This window comes from Stigmatopora argus, chromosome 8, assembly GCF_051989625.1.
Source record: "Stigmatopora argus isolate UIUO_Sarg chromosome 8, RoL_Sarg_1.0, whole genome shotgun sequence".
Lineage (NCBI taxonomy): Eukaryota > Metazoa > Chordata > Actinopteri > Syngnathiformes > Syngnathidae > Stigmatopora > Stigmatopora argus.
Genome location: NC_135394.1, coordinates 2,041,070 through 2,053,531, shown reverse-complemented (window position 1 = coordinate 2,053,531; position 12,462 = coordinate 2,041,070).

The following is a 12,462-nucleotide window of genomic DNA, read 5'->3' as shown; positions in this document are numbered from 1 at the left end:
ACATGATCAGTGACTTATTGTTAAAACAATAAGCACTGTTATAGGGGAAAACACTGCTCTTCCAATACACTGTTGGGGAAAAAAATCTCATTTAGATTCTACATTCATCAAACTTGCTAAAGCATATATTGTCCTGCCTCTGAACTCATGTATGAGTCGCTCTGAAATGTCCCCATTGGGGTGTACGCTAAACTCTAATGTGATTATTATTCAGCTCTTTAAACAGCACACTTATCAAAGGCCAACTGTCAGACCTAAAGCAAGCCAGAAGCTTCCCAGTGGGACACAATTACATAGTCACAATGTTATGAGTTTAAACAGTGAAGGTCACATTAAAATCTAAATGATGGACCAAATAATGGCCTGCACTCATACTCAAGTCCATAAAAAGGCAATAAAGCTGAAAATTCAAAACAGTAAAAGAAGGGTTTGGTTGTTTTCTTTGTGGTCAATGGCACAATAAAATGCCTTTGGTGTCCATTTTAGAATCACTCAGTTTTTCGGAGACACAGCAGAAACATTTTAACATTTGCACACATACAGTGTCATATCTGTATTAGCTAAATACGCGTACAGTTGTGGTCAAAAGTTTACATACACTTGAGTTTCCAGTTATTTCTACAACTCAGATTTTTCTCTGATAGAGTGATTGGAACAGATACTTCTTTGTCACAAAAAACATTCATGAAGTTTTGTTCTTTTATGACTTTATTATGGGTTAACAGAAAAAGTGATCAAATCTGTGTTAGTTATGAGGATGTGGACATTTCATTGTATGGCACAGTTCAACTGTTAAATTGAAGAGTCAAGTTATTTTTTGTAGTCATGCATAATAATTTAAATTCTAAAGATGAAACTTATACATATATGATATTGTATCATTGAACAGTGAAATGTGGTGTTTTATTAGACTCTAGTACTAGCCCTTAATGAAGAAGCCAAAGTATGCCCATTGCTGCATTTCGCAATAGAGGACCCTAAGGCGTGGTTTGATGATTAACTTTTGAATCCTATCATTATTGAATTGGATTGAATTGAATCCTATCATTATTGAATTGAATTGAATTGAATGCTTTCATTGTCAGTATACAGTTATAATGACATTTAAATCTGTCACCACGTAGTGCACAAATAACATGAATGCTTTCATTGTCAATATACAGTTATAATGACATTTAAATCTGTCACCATGCAGTGCACAAATAACAACAACAAATAGACAAATAAATAATCGATAAATAAGAAATAAATAAGTAGTCCAAGTGAGGTCAGCAGAGCGAGGGTGGGTTCAACAACAAACAAACAAACACAGATAATTGATACATAGTAATGATAAATGAATAATCATTAAATAGTAATAGATAAATAAGTGGTCAACATAATGAATAAGCAGTATAAGTAGTAGTAATAAGACTTGATTAGGTCCTATGCTTGCATCCACGTGTCATGGACCATCAGAGGAAAATAAGGGTGAGAAGAGTGGTGGATTTGATCTAGTGGTACGGTAATATTCATCTTTGCCCTTTTTTGAGGGTTTGCAGCGAATGTCTGTCAGAGTTCTTTTTCAACCACCACTTATGATAGAATTTTTCCCATGTCAAGGTGGAGGCTGTTGAGACTGAGTGTTCTGAAGTGGCTTAACTGAACTGTGGCCGTAAGGTGATCAGTGCCTATTATGAGGCCATCCCCATACCAGTTGGTGGACCCTGGTAGTAAGGGATTGCATAAAGTTATATGAAGCAGACCTGAATAACACCTTTGGGGGCTGTGAGGTGGAAGCAGCAATCAAATTTGGTTATCGCAGAGGCAAAACCTCTACACGCTTAGCGGGGCTCTAAAGTGTGCACCGGTGTGGTTGATTAGAAGAAGACATTACTTGCGGACTTCTCAGGGAGATTGAGGTACAGCATCACCTAATAGGAGGGGACAGTGAATCGGTGGCCAGCCGATCGCAGGGCACATGTTTTTGGAATGTGGGAGGAAACCAGAGTACCCAAAGGAAACCCACACACGCCCGGGGAGAACACATAAACCCCACACAGGTGGACGTGTCTTGGATTTGAACCCAGGACCACTGTTCCCTCTAAGCTGCGCGCGTGCGCAATTGCGCACTACTCTCGTCTTCTCTGCGCAGCAGCAATCATATGGCGCGCAGTAAAAAAAAAAAAATCGGATTTTTTTTTTTTTTTTTTTTTTTTTTTTTTTTTTTTTTTTTTTTTTTTTTTTTTTTTTTTTTTACCCCTTTCCACATGATGGCGCCGTTTAAGCGGCAGCCAGTGGCAGTAGCTCTGTCCACTTATGTTTTTCGTGTTTTACAGCATGTTTTACATGAAAAATTAGAGGGAACATTGACATGCACCTGCTTGTGGCAGGTGTGATACTGGTGTGCCCATAGCGAGCAATGATGATGTCGTGACCGGATGATTCGCCTAAAGACGTTTCGCCGACGGACGTTTGACAGACGGACAGGTCGCCGAATGGACGTTCCGTCGAACGTTCATTCGGCGACCTGCCCGTCTGTCAAACGTCCGTCGGCGAAACGTCTTTAGGCGAATCATCCGAGTACCGATGATGTCGCTCACACTGGTACTCGGTGCGCTCAGGGAGGTTGACTTTCTGCTCAGACCAACGAAAAATTAGAGGGAACATTGCCCAGGACCCCAGAGCTGTGACACCAATGCGTGATCCACTCACTCCACCGGGCCACCTGTTTTTATGGTGATCAGTTATAATATTATTTGGACTTTTAAAACTCTCTCACAAGAAGAATTGTTAAGAAATAAAATTTTATATCAAATCAAATAAGGAATTACTTATTTCAAGGCTATGTTCTTCTTTCTGCACTCAGCTATCCATGATTAACGCAACTTCCATACAGACGATAGTTTTATTATGAGACATAACAACCCTTTTTGGGTCTTCATGTGAAGTGTGTTCATGGTATTGCCAAATGGTCAAAAAATGCATTGTAGGCTGGTTGAACACTCTAAATTGCCCCTAGGTACTAGTGTGTGCATGAATGGTTGTCTATTTCAGCGTGCCCTATGATTGGCTGGAAACCAATTAAGGGTGTCCCTCACCTGCTCCCCATCGTTGACTGGGATAGGCTCCAGCACCAACCAATACCCTTGTGAGGATCAGCAGTATGAAAAATGAATGAATAAACAATAGTTTTATTTTGAATGGATAGTGTCTACAATATTCAAATATTTACAAGCGAGTGTAAATTCTCTCAATTTGTAGGGGAAATTCATTTCATCATCTATCTGTAACAACTTAGTTTTTTTCTATTATCACCAGTCTGGTTCATATTGCAATAATATACCACATGCCAGTAACAAACACAAACGGGAGTCTAGTATATACTCTGACTTGTACTGTGTGATTCTTGTAAAGATTTTGTGTCAGATAGGTGAGCACTAAGTGAATAATGAGCCCACAACAGCAGGTGGTTTTGCATTAGATGGACATTGTGCAACTTCCCACCAGACTGTAATGTAAGCAGGTGGTTGCCAGGTTAGACAAGGTGAGTGGCAGACAAAGTTGCTAATTCCATCCCAGTGGAGGTTTTAGACATTTGATGAAACATATTCTGACAGCATATGACCTGCTGAGAGCCGCAAACAATCTTCAGCTGCTTGGCACTGGTGGTGAAAGGGACGGCAGTGACCTAGTGGCGGATAAACTCTGGAAGGCATGTGGGGCATCTCAAATAATTATGAATAATGTCTCTGTGTTTTTTGGATCACAAACTGGAGAGGCATGAAATGAGTTTAATTACTCAGTTTGCACACTTGAATTCTCTTTGTTCTGGCTGATAGATATTGGGGAACATTTTGCGATAGTGAACGTAAGAATGCAAGGTAGAAATCTGGCAAGGTCTGCATTAAATATCTTATTTTTGTTTCAGAATAAAGGAGATTGATGGAAACCCGATACTACTGACAATTCACAGCTGCAGAGATAACGGTCCATTGGGCAGTCTTATTACAACATGCAGCAAGCTTATCTCTTAAGTTTTTGTCTCTCTCATATCATTTTCTGAACCGCTTTATCCTCATTAGGGTGGACCTGACCAGGATTTGAACCCAGGACCCCCAGAGCTGTGAGGCCGACATGCTAACCACTCGCTCCACCGGGCCGGCCACTTAAGTTTTTGTATCATCAAATAACATACCATAAAGGCATTGCGCTTGTAATGGGGCATGTACGATAATTCTCTTGCAACTCCCATAACCATTTTAATCATTATAAATACGTATTTCTTTTTATCTGTCCCGTTCATCTGCTTAGACACAAAGAATTTCAGTCTAAGTGTCCTTATGGACTATAGAGTTTTAATGTGCCATGTGGGAGTTTGCTGTATACCCATCGAGGTTGTTCATTCATTTTCTGTACCGCTTATTCTAACAAGAGGCCAGGGGGTGCTGGAGCATATCTCATCTGACTTCAGGCACCAGGTGGGGAATACCCAGCCAATCAATGCAGGGCACAAGGAGATAAACAACCATTCACACACACTCATTCGAGGGGCAATTTAGAGCATTCAACCAGCCTTACATGCATGTTTTTTGGGAAGTGGGAGGAAACTAGAGCACCCAGAGAAAACCCATCGGAGCCCAGGGAGAACCTGCAAACTCAACACAGGGAGATCTGGAACTAAGATCGAATCTCCGCTCTCAGAACTGTGAAGCCGATGCGCTAACCACTTGACCACCATGCTGCTATCATTGTTCTTATTGAACAATTTATTAGGTGAAATCAGTGGGGAGGAGGGCAGAGAAAATGGAAGCACAGAAAGAACAAAAAAACTGAAAAATGCATAGTATTTAGACACATGATTCCTATGAACATAGCGTGCTATCGTGATATTACTGTATTTACCAGATAAGTGGCTTAGGGTTGATCAGGGCCTTCTCTCGGCCAAATTTGATCAACATTTTGAAGAGAAAGATCCAATGAACTTTACTGAATGTGTTACAACCGTGGGCGGAGGGCCCAGAAGCAAGCAAGAGTGACAACTCTGATGGTGACAATAAATCTTTATTGATACGTGGCAAGCCGGAACAAAGATGGCGGAGGCGTCCATCAGGCAGGTTGGTGAAGGTGGCAAGGTAGTCGAGAGCCAAAAATAAGAAGTCAGAGATCAGGCAACAAGAACAAAAAATGGCACTGACTAGGACGATGCAGCGGCGTGGTTGAGCTCTGATTATTTTTTTTTAGGTTTAACTGTCATCGTATATTGTTGCTAGAGTTTTGTCCTTTAAATAAATATTAAAAAATGAATACAAGTACTGGTCAGTTGGTTAGTAGTTGCTGTATTCTTTCCTTGAAGATGTTTGTGAGCTATAAAGGAATTTCAAGTACAGTGGTACCTTGCCATACGAGTGCCCCGACATACGAGCAATTTGAGAAACGAGTAAAATTTTGAGCAAATATTTATCTTGAGATACGAGACAAATTTTGATATACGAGAAGACAGCGGACGCGAGAGGCTGCTCATAAGAGCGCACTGTCTCTCGCAACTCCCTCGTGTAATGTCTCTGTGGTCGCACTCCCTTGTGTATGTCTCTGCGAGCATTGTATTTTTTCAGTCTTTTTTTTCCAGTTAGTCAGTGCGAATGGCATATATACTACTTCTCGTTGGCAAGTGATCGTGCGTTATCCTATTGTGAGGACATTTGTATGCATCATTTTTTTTGGAATATTTTGAAGGGAATACAAAAGCAAACAACCCTCAATAGTCTGAAAGTCAGGGTGGAGGCAGCCGGGAGAAGAAAGGTATAAAAATTAAAACAAAATTAGAATTAAGTTTAGTGTAAGGTTAGATTAAACTTTTGAGTGTCTGCATCATAATCCAAGTTCCTTTAATTTTGTTAATGTTATGTTACGAGCGCATTGCCGTGCAAAAAGTCTGCCTCCTGTCCCCCCTCTCTATCTGTCCGTCTCTCCCCTTTGCGAAATCCGTATAATTTTAATATTATTAAACAAATTTTAGTACAGTGGTACCTCGACATACGATCGTAATCCGTTCCGAGACTGAGATCGTATGACGAGATTCTCGTAACTCGAGCGGATGTTTCCCATTGAAATGAATGGAAAACAAATTAATTCGTTCCAACCCACTGAAAAAACACCAATAACAGGATATTGGATTGGAAAAAATGTTTTATTTCTTCTAATTCACCATCTATTAACAAAGTAACACATAACTAGTGGTTTAATAGTAATAAAATGTTTTTAATCTAACTCAAATTGGGCAGATTTCGCCGACGGGAGACAGAGACGTTTGGGGGCGTGGGTTCGTTTTTTTTCCACGACAACGCACTCGTAAACGGAACAAACAAATTTAATTTAACTTGGATTAATATATACAGACACTCAAACATACGTTTAATGTAACTTTACACAAAACTGAATTCTAATTTTGTTGTAATCTTTTGTTACCTCCGTTTTCCGGGTTGGCGGTTTGCCACGCCTCCACCCACACGTTCGCTATCGACCAAAAACAGGATATTGGATTGGAAAAAATGTTTTATTTCTTATATGTCACCATATATTGACTAAGTAATAAATAACGAGTGGTTTAATGGTTATAAAATGTGTTTAATAGAGGTAAAATTAGACGCATTTCGCGGAGGGGAGAGTCAGCGGCATAAATGGAGGCGGGGGGCGGGGGTTTGTTCGGGGGACTTTATCCACAGCACTCGTAAACGAACAAACAAATTTAAATTAACTTGGATTAATATATACAGACACTCAAACATACGTTTAATGTAACTTTACACAAAACTGAATTCTAATTTTGTTGTAATCTTTTGTTACCTTCGTTTTCCGGGTTGGCGGTTTGTCACGCCTCCACCCTCACGTTCGCTATCGATGGTCTGTTTGCTGTTGTACTATGTTTTCCCTTCAAAATATTCCGAAAATGATTCACACAAATGTCCTCACAATAGGATAACCCACGACCACTTGCCAACGAGAAATAGTCTTGTAGTACATTTTAGCGATCGCTCCGCTGCTCATAAAGACCGGCTCGCAACTCCCTCGTTGAAATGGCTCTGGTCGCAGCCGCTTTGAGAGAGAGTTGCGACCAGAAATATTACAAAGAGGGAATTGCGAGCCAGTACCACTGATGTTCTTAGGAGCAGCGAACGAGAAGTAATATAATACTCCTCGTATTAGATAATAATAATAACAGGAAATGCAACAGCTGAGCTTACCCACGTATTGATTGTGGGTAAAGTTTTATTCTGAGAAAGAGTGCCATTGCCTGTCGGCGTTGTGTGCACGAGTATACTTCATTACCCAGAAAGCCCTCTTTTTTCCCGCGCATGCGCGTTGTGCGTTTCCTGGTCTGAATAACTCATCCGGTGCTCGTAGATACACGAAAGATATGCAAAAAAGACAGTGCCATGGCCACCTGGCTTGGTCGCATCACGAAATTTTGATCGCATGACGGGCGAATTATTCGATCGAAATTTCCGTCGTAAGACGAGAATATTGTATGACAAGCGGTCGTATGACGAGGTACCACTGTACTAATAAACCAGTAGTTATTTGTTACTTTGTACACGAATTAGAACAAATGAAATTGTTTTTCCAATCCCTTATCCTGTTTTTGGTGTTTTTTCAGAGGGTTGGAACGAATTAATTAGTTTTTAGTTCATTTCTATAGGAAACGTTCGTTTGATTTACGAGAAAATTTACATACGAGCTCAGTCCCGGAACACATTAAGCACATATCTCGAGGTACCACTGTGAATGAACTACCAAACAGATTGGGAATCTGCTGTCGTCATTGTGGAGCTTAGAGGATTTTGGTCACACTTCCTGTTTCCTGAGAACACATTAAATAGCAAGTGATTTATCTAACTGTTTTGACATTTTCAAACAACAACATAAAAAACAATCTGATAAGCAGCTGAGGGCTAAACGCAGCACTTTTGTTCCATTACTCAATAAGCACCCTCATCATATTTGGCTGGCATTTGAACGATAAGAGTTTTAGATTCACAATCTAAACTGGGAGCCACCATATCTGACATTTCCATGACCTTCACATTTTTTGCCTCAAAATGTAAATTTTCTGCTCCAGTGTAATCCTACCATACACCTCAAAATTGATAATTCCAAAGATAATCTATTTCAATACATCATTCACAATATCAGATTCATTATGAATTTTGTGTACCTACAGTGCATAAAGTACAATTTTGAAAAATGGGTCTTTGGCCTTCTTTTGTATACATGCTACTATTATCTATTATAAAGTCACACGATACCCATAATCGAATGGCACAATTCCATCACAGAACTTTTAACAGGAATGGAAAATTTCTATTTTGATTTTTGGATTTAAAATACAATTAATACAGCTCTATCTATCTATCTCCCAGTAATCCATGCCATGTCATTTATTTAAAAAGAAAAACATTCAAAATTTGAAGCTGACACGCTTTTTATATAGAGAGAAGGTGGACGTGGGTGGGGTCAGAGGCTAAAGGCACGCCCCTACAACCCATATATAGTGTGGGCATGTGTTTATTTCATAAACAATTTCGGTTTGGTTTCTAAGGCCCCCCGAAGCAGCAGTGAAAAACCAAGTCACGAAAATGAACTCTGAGCTTGCCGTCATTCCTGGAGGCTTAACTAAAGTGCCGGGCTAGTTACGCCACTATTTGCGAATGGAATGTGGCCGCTTGGACAAACGTGTCTGCTTGCACTGTTGTTAAAGGCACTAACAACAGATGCTTGAAAACCGCTGGACATCGGCATCAACACAGCTTTACGAAGGGTGGCAGACAGCGCTGGGCTAGTTACGCTAGCAACTATTGGCGAAAGGATTGTGGCCGCCTTTAAATGCGGTGCGCCATATTGTCGTGAAAATACGGTAATACTTTGCCAGCATTTTAAACTCACCTTTGTCTATGAACTTAATCACGTTTTCCTATATGTTCACTTTGCATTAATCCTATTTTCATTAAAATTTGGTGAGAACATAAGTTAGAGGCCTTAAACTCCCATTATTGTAATGGTGGGCGGAGAAAATTGGTCACAAAGTCAGATCCAGAATCCTATTAAATCCTTTTTCACCTGTTGGCCAAAACTAGCCCTATTTTCACCACATTTACATCTTAATTGTCATAAAAAAATTTCATCATTTAAATCAAACATTGAGATTTTAATTCGACCCATTTGCGTTTTTTTTTGTCACCTACATTTGCTATTCTCTCAGAAATTTAAAGGGCGTGTTTTTTAAGCCCAATTTTCAAGCTATGTGGACTCCCACAGAATTGAGGGAAAGATGCTGTTTGGACAAAAAAAGTGCTGATACTGTGGACATGAATTGTTAGTATCATAAATCCATATTTACATGGAGGTTGTAGCAATGGATGCCAGTCAAAGTGACTGCCTCTCACATGAGATCAGACTCTTGGGGAGGAAACAGCACAAAAGTGCATGCTGGCAGAATGACCATCAACACCAATAAGACAGCCTGGCCAATTTTTTTCTGTTGACAAATCAGTCAAACATAGGACAAACAGAAGACAAACCAAAACAATCAATTGCAATATAGAATTAAACATAGCCTACTGCCCATAGTTGGCTGGGATAGGCTCCACTACCCCTGCAACCCTAGAGAGGATAAGCAGTATGCAAAATTAATTAATATCATGTTAATCTGCTCCCAACATTTTTCTTAAATATTTCCTTCCGCTGAGTCTAAATCAATGTGCACGGATTTGGCAGTTCATTTTTTGCTAGGTATTTACAAAGTGATTTTTCTAAAAACTGTAACCTCAGAAATTTACACATTTGCGTCCTAAAGATGTTTATCGTATGCATGCCATTAAAAGCAGTGTTCACAGATAAATTGTGACAGGCTGGTAGTGTCACATAAATGGAAATTAGGAATATTCAATAAACACTGCTTTTTCCGTAAGGCTATACTGTTTTGCTGTAACTGTCAATAAGAGATTTTTTTCAGAAAGAATAGAAAGTTTCAATTTTTCTTTAATAACTTAGACTTGTCCACAAAAACAACAATGCGTTAAATACAAAAAAATTGGGAACGTAACAAACTAACAACTAAGACAAATTAACCATGCCTGACATGTAAAACACGGAAGGACGAGGAGCACTGAACGTCAACCTAGAACAGGAACATAATTAAACAGGGTAGGGTAGAAACACCAAACACCAAAACCTCAACAAAACATGACAGAACAAATTCCTAACAATATGACTGCTCAAAATTGCAATGATGTTCTCTTCATGATTAATTTAGACTGACTAATGTGTTCCGTATTTATTATTACTGCTCACTTTTGATACTCCTAATACTAGGGCTACTAGTGTGAGTGGGAGGTGACTCTTGTGGGCTACATTTAACATTATAGTTTAAATATCAATATGTATTCATCATTTCATTATTCATTATCCTCACAGCAGTCGTAGGGGGTGCTGGAGCCTCTCATCTCATCTCATTTTCTGAACCGCTTTATCCTCACTAGGATCACGGGTGTGACAAACAACCATTCACGCCCAAACTCATACCTAGGGGCAATTTTAGAGTGCCCAATCAGCCTACCATGCATGTCTTTGGAATGTGGCAGGAACCTTGAGTACACGGAGAAAATCCACGCAGGACATGCAAACTCCACACAGGTGGACCAACCTGCCGATTCACATCTATTTTACAGATGAAACATCTGTAAATTGGAGAAGGCACAGTGGTAAAGATATGTGCAATTTTGATACTCTAACACACAGGTGTCAAAGTGGCGGCCCGGGGGCCAAATCTGGTCCGTCGCATCATTTTGTGTGGCCCGAGTAAGTAAATCCTGAGTGCCAACTTTCTGTTTTAGGTTCAAATTCAAATGAAGATTATAGATGTATATTATATTTCCTGATTTTCCCCTTTTTAAATCAATAATTGCAATTTTTATCCATTTTTTTCTTATGGTGTTTTTAGGTCAAAAAGCATTTTGTAAAATCTAAAAATAAATATTTAAAAATATTTTCGGTTTTCCACTTTAATATTGAATATAATTAAAAGAAAATTTGTTTCCATTTGAAATGAAAAACAAATGATTATTAGATGTTTTCCCTTACTAAGAAAAAAAGTTCAAATAAACAGTTTTATATCTATTAAAAAACGGAATATTTAGGTCTTTTGATCTAGTTCTTATAATCCAATTAAACAAAAAAAATCTAAATATTATATCTAAAATGGTCCGGCCCACATGAAATGGAGTTGATGTTAATGCGGCCCGCAAACCAACCCGAGTTTGACACCCTTGCTCTAACATATAATAAAGCTATTTGTGACCCTGAAAACAAACACTTAGGAGGAAAGGTTTTTGGTGTGACAGTAATATGTACTACTACAGGTGTGATGTACAGCATAGGTCTGAGTAAAGACCAAAAAAGCACAATAAAGAGCATAATACAAAGTACTTTGGGACAGAAACACTTGGGTCTTGTACTTCCTTTGGCCACTTGTCATACTGTAATTCCCCTGATCTTTAGATTTCTGGCTTATCCATTAACTGAAAACTGCTGGCAAAAATATGAATAATGGGAATCCATAAGGAATGTCAATCGAGTTTTCATATTAGTTAGATGAATGATTCACATCCTAATATATTCCGTCCTTCAGGAGGCCTCTGACACCCCTATTTGATAATAGTTGAAATATAACTTCTAAACCCTTCCGCTATGGATGAACCACAACTCACAAAAGGGAATGTGAGGCGTGTAAGAACTTCTCAATGTAAAAGTAAAATGAATTGCATTATATTTAACTGTTGCTGACATGGTGGCGAGTGGTTAGCGTGTTGGCCTCACAGGTCTGAGATCGAGGGTTTGATCCTAGGTCCATATCTTCCTTTGTAGAGTTAACATGTTCTACTCTGGCTTGCGTGGGTTTTATCCGGGTACACTCCTTTCCTCCCACATCCCAAAAATATGCAGTGTAGGCTCAGTGAACACTCTAAATTGCTCCTAGATATGATTGTGAGCATGAACGGTTCATGCTTGTCAAGTCTAATTTGTGCCGTACCCTCGATACAGTCATCATATTTTTTGCAACAAATACGGCGTATATTCGAGAAAATATGGTAGCTTAGAATACAATGCCCGTCCAAGATAATACTTTGACAAAACTAGTCCAGATTTTTTCATCCTGCTCAATGGATTCCTTTCCTACCCCATGTCTTTGAAATAGCCCACTTGGGTGGGAACTCACCCAGTGTGGCAACAGTGCTTTATGCAGTACGCACTGCACATGCACTCATTATATGCCAATATAATATTATTATATTATATAGACATATAATGTATATATTATATTATATGTATCATAATATTATATACATCTATGTTTGTATGTATGCATATGTATATTTATATATGTATGTATGTACTATATACATATATATTTCAGCGACACGCTTA